The 12,404-nt window shown below is 47.1% G+C and overlaps 1 pseudogene; it reads right to left on the bottom strand.

The window, feature by feature from the left end:
• Positions 1 to 9,960: 9,960 nt before the first annotated feature.
• Positions 9,961 to 10,798, bottom strand: LOC123450815 (annotated as a pseudogene).
• Positions 10,799 to 12,404: the final 1,606 nt, after the last annotated feature.

Here is a 12,404-nt window from a genome sequence, read left to right as displayed (position 1 = left end):
TTGGAATCACACCAAGAATGGGCAGCTTACAGTTCAGTCAGCTTATCATGTCAGGATGGCCATGAATAGGGCGAAATCTGGACAACCATAATCGTCACTTTCAGTAGCACGACGTAAAGGTTGGATTGGTCTTTGGGATACAAGTGCGCCGAAGAAAGCAAAAATTTAGGTTTGGCGGATGATCAAGAATGGCCTGGCTGTTGGTTCGGAACTGCATAGGCATCGGATCAAACCCAGTATCTTCGGTCCTGTTTGCGGCAGGCAGGAGACAATTTATCACAGATTTTGGGGCTGTCCACATTCGGTACAGTTTTGGAAGCAACTCCGATTGGAAAAGGGAATTCCCGTGGCGATCCCACCGCTCCACATCGATTCCCAGAGCGAGGTGGCGAGATGGATGTTGTGTTGGTTCAAGGACGCATCTGAGGATGAAAGAGAAATAATGATTCAGGCGACATATAGACTTTGTCTTGCGCACAATGAAACACGAGAAGGCAAAAAAATCGCTGAAACACATTAAATAATAAGCTCGGTGTTAGGCTGTTAGCATACGTTAACGAGTGGAAGGCGATCCATTGATGTAGAGAGAGGCGGTACAAGCCAAAGATCAAACAGAAATGGTCTCCATCGGAGGATGGATGGATCAAAGCATACTCGGGTCAATAGCACCTGTGCGACGTATTTGACGCGGAATGGAAGCAGTGCGACGTTTTTGATCAAAATTGCTCTAGTGCGACATCTTTGAAGCAAACAATAGCTGCAATGCGACATGGCTCTGTTTAACCATGAAATGCAAAACTCAAGGGGTTAAGTTATGACACGCGGGACCCACCATTTATCCTGGTCAACATGAGACCCGCCACTTACTCGCATGTGTGCGGGACCCATAACTTATCCACATAAGCCGGGGTAGGTTAGATCTGTCTACTTCACCAATCGTATGGTCTATTTCTCCCATTTTTTTCTTTTTTCGTCAAATTTGGGCGATGGAGCTAGGGTTGTATCTAGAGTTCATGAGTTGCCGACCCCTGTTTTTCAGGTTCTGCTAAAATGCGGGTATTTCGACTGGCTCGATGAGTACGTTGAGAGGTTGAAATTGGAGGGATCAACCGAAGGGCTCAAATTTGGGGCACCGCTTGCTGTGGAACATGCCCCCCCATTTGGCGGACAGATCAGGTCATTGTTATGGGCAAGCTGAACTGGGGTGTGAATTGAAGAAAATGGGCAAGCAACTAAAGCAACTGATCGATTTGAAGTAGCAAGCAAATATGATGGCTGTAGTATTTTATTGCTGTGTCATTGCCATGGGTTTCTTTTACTTGATGTTCATCAATCACTAGAAATTGTTAGAGTTTCAGTCAGTGTGTCAATCTAGTTTCATTTGTTAGCTGAATTTGAATTTATGTGAAGCAAAACCTGCATGTGTTTGTAATGGATTATTTTAAAATGCAGCAATTGATGAAAAAAATGCAGCAATTCATAATGTGCAACAATTCTTCAGTTAACAAAGTGGAGGTGCATCTCGTTCAAAAAAACAGAGTGGAGGTGCAGAGTTCATGGTCAAACAAAAAACGTTATTGGGTCATGGGCTGTGATGGATCATTTTTTGAGACACAGATGTAAATCGATTGTTGTTCATCCAACAAAAGATAGCAGATAACATAACAGATAGCACCCGAAATTTAGCTTATAACAGATAGCAAATAGATAAAAAATAGTTCATCCAACAACAGATAGCACCCCAGATAACAGATAGCACAGATCGCACCAACAAATAAGTGCAGCATCAGTTCATATAGCCAACACCAGCAATAGTTCATCCAACAAGAGCTTACATCCATATACCAAAAGTAGTTCTAACTTATATGCTGACATATAGCAGCATACCTAACCAGTAGCAGCCCTGACGGCGCACTTCAGTTGTTCTTGAGGTTCTTCAGGCGCTCTGAGTGGCGCACCATCGGCTTCTTCTTCTTGTTTCCGCCAGTGAAGACTGGCGGAATGATCTGCACTTCAGGGTCGAGGACGGCGGCCGGCAGCGCGAGGACAACATCGGTCACCCTCTTCGTCCTCGAGGCAAGACGGGTAGGATCCGGCTACAGTGCCGTCATCCTGGATGAGCAGTACATCCACCACCTTGCGTGTTGCGTCGAGTCGGTGGTACGCTGCACCTCCCTCATCGCCCAAAGGAGGACAGAGGAAGGTGGGACGCAGTAGCCGGGGGGGAAGGCACGGAGCTTCTCGTCGTCTCGCATCACCTTGATCAGGCCACGGGCGTGGTTCCGCATCATCTCGATGCTTGGGAACCAGCCCGTGATTTCACGAAGCTGCTCACGGATCTCTTGGTTGTTGCCGACGAGATCTTGCACGGCCTTCTGCCAGGCAATGCTCTGGTCCATGGCGCCAGCGGTTGCGTCGTATGGGAGAGAGCGAAGAGACGGAGGGCGGCGGTTTCTGTGTAGGAGGAGATGGGGGAGTGGTGCGAAGAGACGGTGGGTTGGTGTGTGGTCTTTTCATCATTTACACCAGCCTGCCTCGGAAACCGAAACGGCCAATGCTTGCAAAACACGCTAACACTAAATATAGAGGGTACCCAAATACAGAAGTAGTATTTTTTTACGGGAACGCGAGCATTCAGTTGCATGCACTAGATAGAACTAGATAGGACATATATGAACTAGATAGAACATAGATAAATGGGTACCCTAGATAAATAAGCACGACATAGATATATAGAACATATATGAACACGACATATAGTACCATTACATAGATAAATAAGGAAGACATAGATATATAGTATGATTACATATATAGATAGATAAGACCCTAAACCCTAACTAGATAAATTAACTCCTCCTCCCCAGGGAACCACCGGGTGCTCCAAGCTCCAAGGCCTCCTTCACTCGTCGTCGTCGTCGGTGCGGTACGGGAGAGTGTGCATGCTGCCGTTGGGGAAGATGTTGTCCAGATCCGTGAAGATGTTGTATGTTGTGAATGCGATAAACTCGCATCCACACCAAAAAACACGACCAAGGAGGTTGTAAGCATCGACGCTGTTGGTGAACCTCACAATAAGGCCGATAGGATAGCCATTGTTGGTTAGCTCCTCCACGTGGAACATCACCGGAGAACCCCTGGGAAGGTGGCGGTAGCCGGCGGAGAGGAAGAACTTGGTGAGCGCCCTTGCACCCCTCCACCTCGAGATCTCCCACACCCGTAGGGTGTTCTCCACCTGGACTTGGGGAGGGTAGAGCATCTCGGGGACAGTGCGCGGCACACGGTAGGTCATCCCGGTGTAGTAGTTCATATTCCGGCATGGAGGTGGAGAAGATGGACTAGGAGATGAAGAAGAAGATGGACTAGGAGATGAAGAAGAAGGAGAAGATGGACTAGGAGACGGTGGGAGAAGATGATGTTAGGGGGTGCTTAAAACCCGTGCTTAAATAGGGGTGCTAGCCATGGTGTGCATCAGTGTGAAACGGCTACCGCATGGCATCGAGGGGGCATCGAGTGTGTACACACCCCACGTAGCACAGGGTCAATTAAAACAAGGTACACGTCGCACATGAGCAATTAAAACGAGCCGAAAGATGACTGCTGCGTTGGTCGGGTTGCGCGACGAGCTTCTGCATGGCTAAGCCGCTGCGTGCCTCTGCTACGTCGGTCGGGTTGCTGCTCTCTATGGCGTCGGGCGTGCTCCCGCTCGATCGATGCTCATGCATGTAGTGTCGGTCCAACGGGCGAGCGAGGGGATGTAGGTCTACGCGCATGCATGCGGGTCCCCATGCATGCAAGGCTGGTACACGTCTTCTCGTCCAACGGATAAAAGGGTGGGCCGCCTTTAATTAAGCCCAACAACGCATGCACTCGTCTTCTCGTCCAGCAATAAAAAGAGGGCTAAAAAGGCCAGCCAATCAGAGTGAAGGCCACGGATCGCTGCTGACGTAGCCCTAATGCGCGATCAAGACCATCCATTCACGGCGATCCAATGGTCCGATGGGGTGCTGGGTTTTGAGAGGTTTGGACGGGGTTTTGAAGGGTTTTGATGGGGTTTTCAGAGGTTTTCAAGGGCTAGGGTAGAGCATAACTAATTCAAAAAAAATCAAAAAAATATAAAACTTGTGCCAATCATCATTATATGTGACTAGGTTGCTAGGAAAAATATTAAACTTGGACTATGAAGTTTTTCATGAAAAACCCTTCACAAAAGTGGCTATCACGTACGAGGTTGTACGGTTTTCAAAAGTTAGGGTTGGCTATAACTAATTCAAAAAAATCAAAAAAATACAAAACTTGTGCCAATCATCTTTCTATATGACTAGGTTGCTAGGAAAAATAATAAACTTGGACCTTTTTGGTTTTCCATCCTTCTTTCCCTTCCCTTTTTTACTACTCCCACCTCTCTCAAACCATGCCTCGAATCTGCTCTCTTTAGGCCTACCAGCCTTTCTTTTTGTTAGGGGAAGACACATGGAAAATTCTATGTCCACTTCACGCCAGTGAGACTGATCTGTAAGTGCTGGAATTGGAGTTGCATATGCAGCCTTGAATTTTGCTACTGAGTAATATTCGTGCAAATAAGGGTGCATGTTTATCTTTGTTGGGAGGCCAAGAAAAGTATGGCATGATCACATGGTTTCCCAGTGTGTTGCCACTCCAAACAAGTGCACTCGTACATTTCAGTGTTAACAACATGCCTTCTACCACTTTTGGTATCTCTAACTTCAGCACCCCACACAGAAGATTTTTCAACAGATAAATGTGTAAGATTTCTGCTCCTGTTGACCACCTGTTGTACCACTGCAGAAGCTTGTCCCCTTGCAGACAATCACCAATCCTTCTCAATTCCCACATGCGCATGATCATGATTCTGATTTGGTCAACCATGTCATGCACACGCAGGTTTTTCAACTGCTTCGCCTTGTTGTTAAAACTTTCTGCCAAGTTGTTGTTGATATGATCACACTTGATGGCAGTGTTAAATCCTGACCTATACCATAATAGAGAATGGTAGGTGTTCACCCATGGACCAAATTCAGGGCATGCTGTCATTATCTTACCAAGATGATATGAATATGTCTGTTTAGTGTAAGATCTTGCTACTGGCCACATGCGACCAAATTCTTCCCCTCTGAACTTTTTGATCAAATTCATCCACATATGGCCGAAGCACTCTCTCTGCTCACAATGGGGGAACACATTCTTGACTGCATTTTCTAGCCCTTTGCATGCATTTGTGTGGACTGCCAAAGGTGACACTAGACCTATGCATCTCTTCAACTGCATCATGAACCATGTCCATGAGACCTCTGTTTCTGACTGAAACAAGCCAATAGCAACAGGGAACATCCAGTTGTGTCCATCTAAAGCATTGCAAGCTGCAATTGACCATTCCACTTGCCGGTCAAAAACGATGAGTCTATGCTCAAATATGGACGACAACCTCCGTTGAAGCAATCGACGCAAGGCTTTAAAGCCATAAAAAACTTTGAGAAAAGGACTCTTCCTTCCTCTGTTACCTCAGTATCTATCTCCACAACACTACCAGGTGACCTCTTCTCCACCTCTGCTTTGAAATTATAAAGCATCCTAAATGTATTTGCCCAGTCACCATATAATTCTTTCATTGCCCTTTGTTTTGCCTTCCACATTGTGTTATACTTCACCTTAATTGGGTACTGCTTTTTCAAGTCTACTTTAAGTTTCTTTGCAGTAGTATTTGGTTTCTTGGCTAAAATAGGAGTGATCTTTTCTGCAATCCAAAGCTATGATGTCATGGTTGATACTCTCACTACAACAAATTTGATAATCTATGATGCACATTCTGTGACGATTCAATGAAAAAACATCAGGGAATCATCTTAATTTCACGAACTATGATGTTTTTTCATTGAATCGTCACAGAATGAGCGTCATGAGTTATCCCTTTTGTTGTAGTGTCTCTGTGAACTTGTAATACAAGTATGTTGGTGTGGGATTTGATTGACCCTAATGGTACATCCATCAGGTTGGCGTCTAGCAGATATGTACCACTTGCAAGGCTTGACACTTCCATCAAAACCTCTGCATCTTGCATAAAACTTTTTTGTGTCAGCCCACTTTGTCTTGGCATCAAACTCATGTTTGACGGCATAAGTCTTGAAACACATTCTAAATTCATCCATGTTTGGGAACAACTTCCCTACTGCAAAAACAGGGTTTCCTTGTCATAGACATTTACCAACTCATCATCATGTGCATCATCAACATCATCTGCAGCATCTTCCATCAGCTGTCCATCCACATCTTCACATATATCTCTTTGAGCATCAGTAAGCGGGTTAGTAGTTTCATCATTCTCTTCCTTATCTTCATCAGGTACTGGAATGCCAAAAAAATTGGCCATCTCAGTGTCATCCATTGGTGCAATGACTAAATCAGTCGGTTCATTTAATTCAACCGAATTCCAATCAACAGAAAGAACCCTTGCAACACCATCAGAGCCCTCTTGTGCATCTGCATCAGCCCCCTCATGTAATACTGTCACCTCACCCGTACACATGGGCATTATCTGCCTCTCTCAAGCCCAATCATCATCTACCATTTGTGCAGCCAATTTTGAGGGAACATATCCAACCTTAGAATCTGATTTCAGATCAACCAGCTCTGCACGAAACGTAGTTTCTTTGGTTGTCTAGCCATTTTGTCGATCGATTTCATCAACCATCTCTTCGCCATCCTCAATTCTCACATACTCTCCTTTCCAATTATCAAACCATAACAATGCTACCTCTTGCTCTGGACCCCAAAAAATGCTCTCCCCAATTTTTCCACCACATTCCTCACGTCCTTCTCTTCCATGCTCTATAGTTCTTGTGGATCAATCTCTGATAATTCAACCTCCCATTTCACAATAGTATCTCCCTCTATGTCCCGCAAGCTACCATCACCTAGCTTCGCCTTAGAAGGAAAGAATTTGACAGTGAATTCAAATGTCCGAGCATCATCGGCCCTGTTTTTCAATGGCGCGCACTATGAGCTAGCTAAAGCAGACGAGGCATTGCATAGGATGGAAAGGATGCACAGATTACCTAGTCAACGTTGTTGTTGTCTATGGAGGCTCCATCACCTTTATCCCCCCTCTGCCCCACCCAAATCTGGATCAAATCGCCCAAAAGAACAGAGGAGGGAAACAGGAACTGCAGTGAGATGACACAGAAGGGAACGGGCTTGACAAGGGTTCCGGATTCACTCACCACAGCCGCCGCCGTCGCCGAGATCGAAAGCTCCGCCGCTGCAACAAAAGCGCCGCCGCCGGCTTCGGCTCACCTCCGGGAGCAACAGAGCTTCAGACGGGCGGTTCAGACAGACAGGCCAGGCACGGGGACAGATGCACTGTCAAGTGGGGCCCGTTAGTAGATGCACTGTCAAGTGGGGCCGTAAGTTGACGATCTGCCAAGTAGGACCCACATGTCTTAAACATAACCTCACTCCCGTTGACGACCATTTTAATCGCCCGAGTGGGCCTTTGGCTATTTGGGCCAGAGAAACATCGCACAGGATCCAATTCGCATCAAATATGTCGCACAAGATCCAATTCGCATCAAACGTGTCGCACAGGAGCTATTGACCCAGCATACTCTGATGGTGCAGTTTATAAGCAAGGAGGCAAGTCTGGTGTTGGTGCAGTGCTCCGTAATCATGCAGAAGCGTTTAGAGAGGCTACTTGCCATTTCTTTGAAGGCAGCGTTTAGAGCGGCTACTTGCCATTTCCATCCTATCCAGCGTTTAGAGCGCCCCTTTAGTCCCGGTTGGTGAACCGGGAATAAAGCCCCTTACGGGCCGAGATTATAGGCCCTGTCCCCACTAGTGTCGGTGTTGGGCTCTTAGCATACGTTAACGAGTGGAAGGCGATCCATTTATGTAGAGAGAGGCGGTACAAGCCAGAGATCAAACAGAAATGGTCTCCATCGGAGGATGGATGGATCAAAGCATACTCTGATGGTGCAGTTTATGAGCAAGGAGGCAAGTGTGGTGTTGGTGCAGTGCTCCGTAATCATGCGGGAGCGTTTAGAGCAGCTACTTGCCATTTCTTTGAAGGCGTTTCTGATCCGGAGGCTACTGAAATCCATGCATGTAAGAGGGCAATTTGTTAGTAGTGATTTCATGTAATCGATCCTGAGGGTTGAGTTCCAACAATTGGTATCTAGAGCAAGGTCGATGTGAAGCTATGCTTGCCCCGGGGAGGTGACCCGACTAGCGCCTCGGGGCGGGCTATATGGTCGCTGGGTGGTGCAGCGACGAGGAGCGGCGGGCAATGGTCGTTCGTGGAGCGACGGATGAAGAGGTTCAGGAGATCGTCGTTCGGCGAAGCGGCAAGGAGGGACAGTGGGTGGTCGTCGGCAAGGCGGTGGAAGAAAATCGTTGATGGGAGCGATGGTGCCGAGGTGCGGTGCCGAGAAGCCATCAAGGTCATCGTCCAAGGGAATAGGAGTCAAGGAGTCGTGCGGGTTGGGACATCTCGGTCGTCGTGTCAGTGAGTCGTCGGCGTCGTCATGTCCAAGTGCTCGTCTTGGTGATGATTCGTTGGAGTTGAAGCGGTGTGCACGGTGTTCCGTGAGTCATATCCATGTCCTCGTGGAGCGTCCTGGTTGCGGCCAGTGTGGATTCGGTGAGATGCCGAAGGCGGACGATGGTACGCGAAGCCATCGTAAAGCGAGGAGGTGTGCGAGCAATGGAGAGTGGATCTATTGCAAGCAAGTATAAGAAGTATGGTGCGAACCGAGTGTAAGGCGGCGGCCAAGCAATGGCGGCGGCACAACATAGCAGGGCAAGGAAGGAGCACTGCATGTTTCCAGACGGGTCATACTCAATGTACGGATACGACGGTTTAGTCGATGTGTCGACAAGTCACGAGTCAACAACGAGTCAAGACAAGACAGAACACTAAGAAGATGGCATGTCAAGATTAGGAAGAGATTGTTAGGTATAATCTTGAGTTTGTAGTCACTAGTGCATGTACAGGTTGTGCTAGGACGTGTAGTCCATGGTCTTGGGCTAAGTACGTGTCTAGTTTAGATAGTTCTAGGAGTCCTGAGTCATGTACGGGTACTAGTCCTTGCAGGAACATGTTAGTAGGTGTCCGAGGTTAGTTTGGCTAGTTAGAGTCCGAGTAGGACTTGTGTCATGTTGGTCAAGGCTGCGTGCATATATATACACGTGAAGGTATGTGGATTTTGGAGTACCGTGACTTGAGAAAAAAGAGAAAATAAAGAGGGAAAATTAAGGCATAAAAAGGGCCCTTGGCTACATAATTTTGTGTGTGCATGTTAGTAGTGATTTCATGTAATCGATCCTGAGGGTTGAGTTCCAACACAATTCAGGTGGCGTCCGGACTCAACACGACGAAGCTACACCTGGAGATGGGCTTTGCTTCACTCGCCGATATGTTGAATGGGCAGGAGAAAAACCTATCGGGTGGAGGTGTAGAGGAGATCAAGGAGATGCTGAAGATGTTCCAAGAAGTTAAAGTGTCATGGGTAAGGCGTAGTGTAAATTCTAACACGAATAAGTTAGCTAAAGTAGGCTTAAGCGATGAACTCTTTAAGGTTTGGTTTTCTATTCCCCCAGATTGTATTCTGGGATTGTATCGGACGAGATCCCTAGCTACATCTATTTAAGCAATAAAACGGCAGTGTTTGATCTTAAAAAAAAAACAAGTAATGTTGTTCTAATTTATTATGGTGGTATGGCCTTTTTTGTTGTTCAGAAAATGTCGTGGCATTGCCATTAGCCCATGATGGCCATTAAAGCGTCTTAGATCATCAAGTCACAAGAATGACCCCAAAAGATGACACACCCTGAAAATTGTGTTGCATGCCGTGATTTATGAAAAAAAATAGAAATGGATCATCTACGATCATGGACGTCGACCACGGGCCAGCCTCTTTTGCTCAGCGCTGCTGCGCGAGACGGCGTCATTCTCATGCAAGGAAATGGATTTGAAGCGGTGTTCTCCGTGACAGACTCATCATTATATATGTACATATAGCTAGCAGGGGGAGCGGTGTAGTGGCTGGCTCACAGCTCGGACAAGGTGAGCAGCTCCTCGAGGTAGTCGGTTCCAAGGTCCTCCAGCTCCCCCCTGCCTCCTCGCCCCCGCCGCCGCCGCCGTCGCCGTGGACATCTTCTTTTTGTTGGGTCTTCTCTTTCGGATGCAGTGGCGCCGCTTGAGCGCGAGAGCGGGAGAGTCCCCCGCGGCGGCGGCGCAGCCGATGTCGAGAGTGCGCAGCGACTCCTGCACGAGCCTGACCGGGAAGTTGAGCACGGCAGCCGGGCCGCGCACGGAGAAGGCGGCCTGGTCGTAGGCGAGCGCGGCGGCTTGTGGGGTGTCGAAGGTGCCAAGCCAAACCCGGGCGCCGTTCCTGGTGGAGTCCCGGATCTCCGCCGCGTACTTGCCCCACGGCCGCTTCCGCACCCCGATGAGCGGCGAGTCCGGCGCATCGCGTGCACTGCTGGAGCTGCCCTGTGGCAGCAACGACGGGGACGCGACAGGCGCCGTCGTGATCTCCTCCCAGGCCGAGGCCGAGGGAGGCGTGGTGAAGGAGGTGGAGGTGGCTTCCATGGGGAGGGAGAAGGAGAAGAGCTGGTGGTCGAACCCCGTGTCGGTCTCTGCACGAGCCTGAGCTTGAGCTTTAGGAGGAGCTGGGTGATGATGCGGGTACTGTGCATTGGATGAGAAAGAAATGGAGTAGCCATGGTAGCAGTGGCAGCCATCGTCATAGCCACAGGTAGGTAGCTCCATGTGTAGCTCCATGTGTGGAGCATCTACGTAAAGTGCACAGTACCTTATATAGCATATACTCAGCGAGGAGACGAGATCCAAGGAGGGCACGGAAAAGCTTAATTAAGCAAGACAAGAGGGCAGACAAGCTTTGACTTGTAACGACAAAACTGAACTAGGCCAGTGGTAAGCTATATCAAAAGCAATGAACTAGGCCAGTGGTAAGCTATATCAAAAGCAATGAACTAGGCCAGTAGCTAGGCCTGATAAACTTCGCCATCCACCAGGTAGAATGCACAGGTGCAAATGACGTAGGGCGGCTGGATACGACAGTGCACCCGGGCGTCACCGCGACGTACCTCTCTTACTACTTTGACAGTTTAACTAGTGCAACCCCGATCATGCATGGTCAACAAGAGCATCGTACGAGTATTTCCACGTGTCGTCCATAGGATGATATACACTTCTTTTTTTTAAACATAAGTTTTTCAGAGGTAGCATTAAAAAACTACATATAGATGTAAAGACATATTTTAAAATGTAGTTTTACTAATTTTATTTCGTATGTAGTCGACTAATAAAAACTTTTTACAAAACTCTAAAATGAGTTCGTACACATGTATGTAAACGACATTCGAAAGGACAAACCTATCATAACTGTAGATATATATGTACGTATGTAAACTGTACATTTTTTATTATCTTTTGCCGGGTACTACGTACATAAACTAAAGATATGGAAGGATGCCACGTATATTTAGCTGGATGACAATGGCTCACCGAAGCTAGCACATGAAGTACAAATGGAAAGGCGCATGCATCTATGCGGCACTCCATGTGCATCCATGCATGGACAAGATGAAAATAGCCCAGGCAGCAACGATCCTAACGATAAGCCGTTAGTGTAAGCACATTCTGATCTAGCATTGCTTGCTTGCATCTTTTATAGTTTTCATAGGACCCAGATATAATTAAGCAAGTGTCTGCCACCTCGTATATGAACAACGCAAGCTTACATTAATAGCAGCAGGTGCCCGTTGAGGTTCACATACAATGAACCCAGCACATAGGCCCATAGTATACACTTTGGTTTATTTTTTTGCTCGTACGATGCTTAGCAGGTAGTAGTCGCCACCCGCCAGCTATAAAGTAACACAACTTACTCGTCTTCTCAATCTAAGGCCCTGGGATCCAATAGAGAATTTGCAGCTGCAGCATGTATATATGATGATATCCAGCAGGCTTGTTTGGTTGTTTGCGCCTTGGATGCAGAGAGGGCGGAAACCGAACTTTTTATGGCTCTCTCACCTACATAATATTTCCTCCTTTTCATAATCATAATGCAGCATCTATATATTTGCCCATGTTCGGTGGTCTTGTCTGTCTTTTCTTTGTGCATGATCGTGTTGGTGGGGTCGAACTTGGCTACGTGGTTTGTTCCTATCGTTTTCTCTTTTAAAAGTCTACTGGCACACTTTATTTCAACTTGAGGACAGAAATGTCCTTCAATATATCAGGAACAATAAATCTAGGGGGATTTGAGTCCCAAAACAAATCAGAATTTGTATCATATATATTACCTTCCCTTTGACAGTGCTCAAAGGAGATAGCTCCAATTTTTTGTGCCTTCTGAAAACAG

The sequence above is a fragment of the Hordeum vulgare genome, chromosome 4H (genome assembly GCF_904849725.1).
Source record: "Hordeum vulgare subsp. vulgare chromosome 4H, MorexV3_pseudomolecules_assembly, whole genome shotgun sequence".
In the NCBI taxonomy this organism is placed as follows: Eukaryota; Viridiplantae; Streptophyta; class Magnoliopsida; order Poales; family Poaceae; genus Hordeum; species Hordeum vulgare.
The sequence above is the reverse complement of the archived record's forward strand: the minus strand, read 5'-3'. Positions and strand labels throughout refer to the sequence as shown.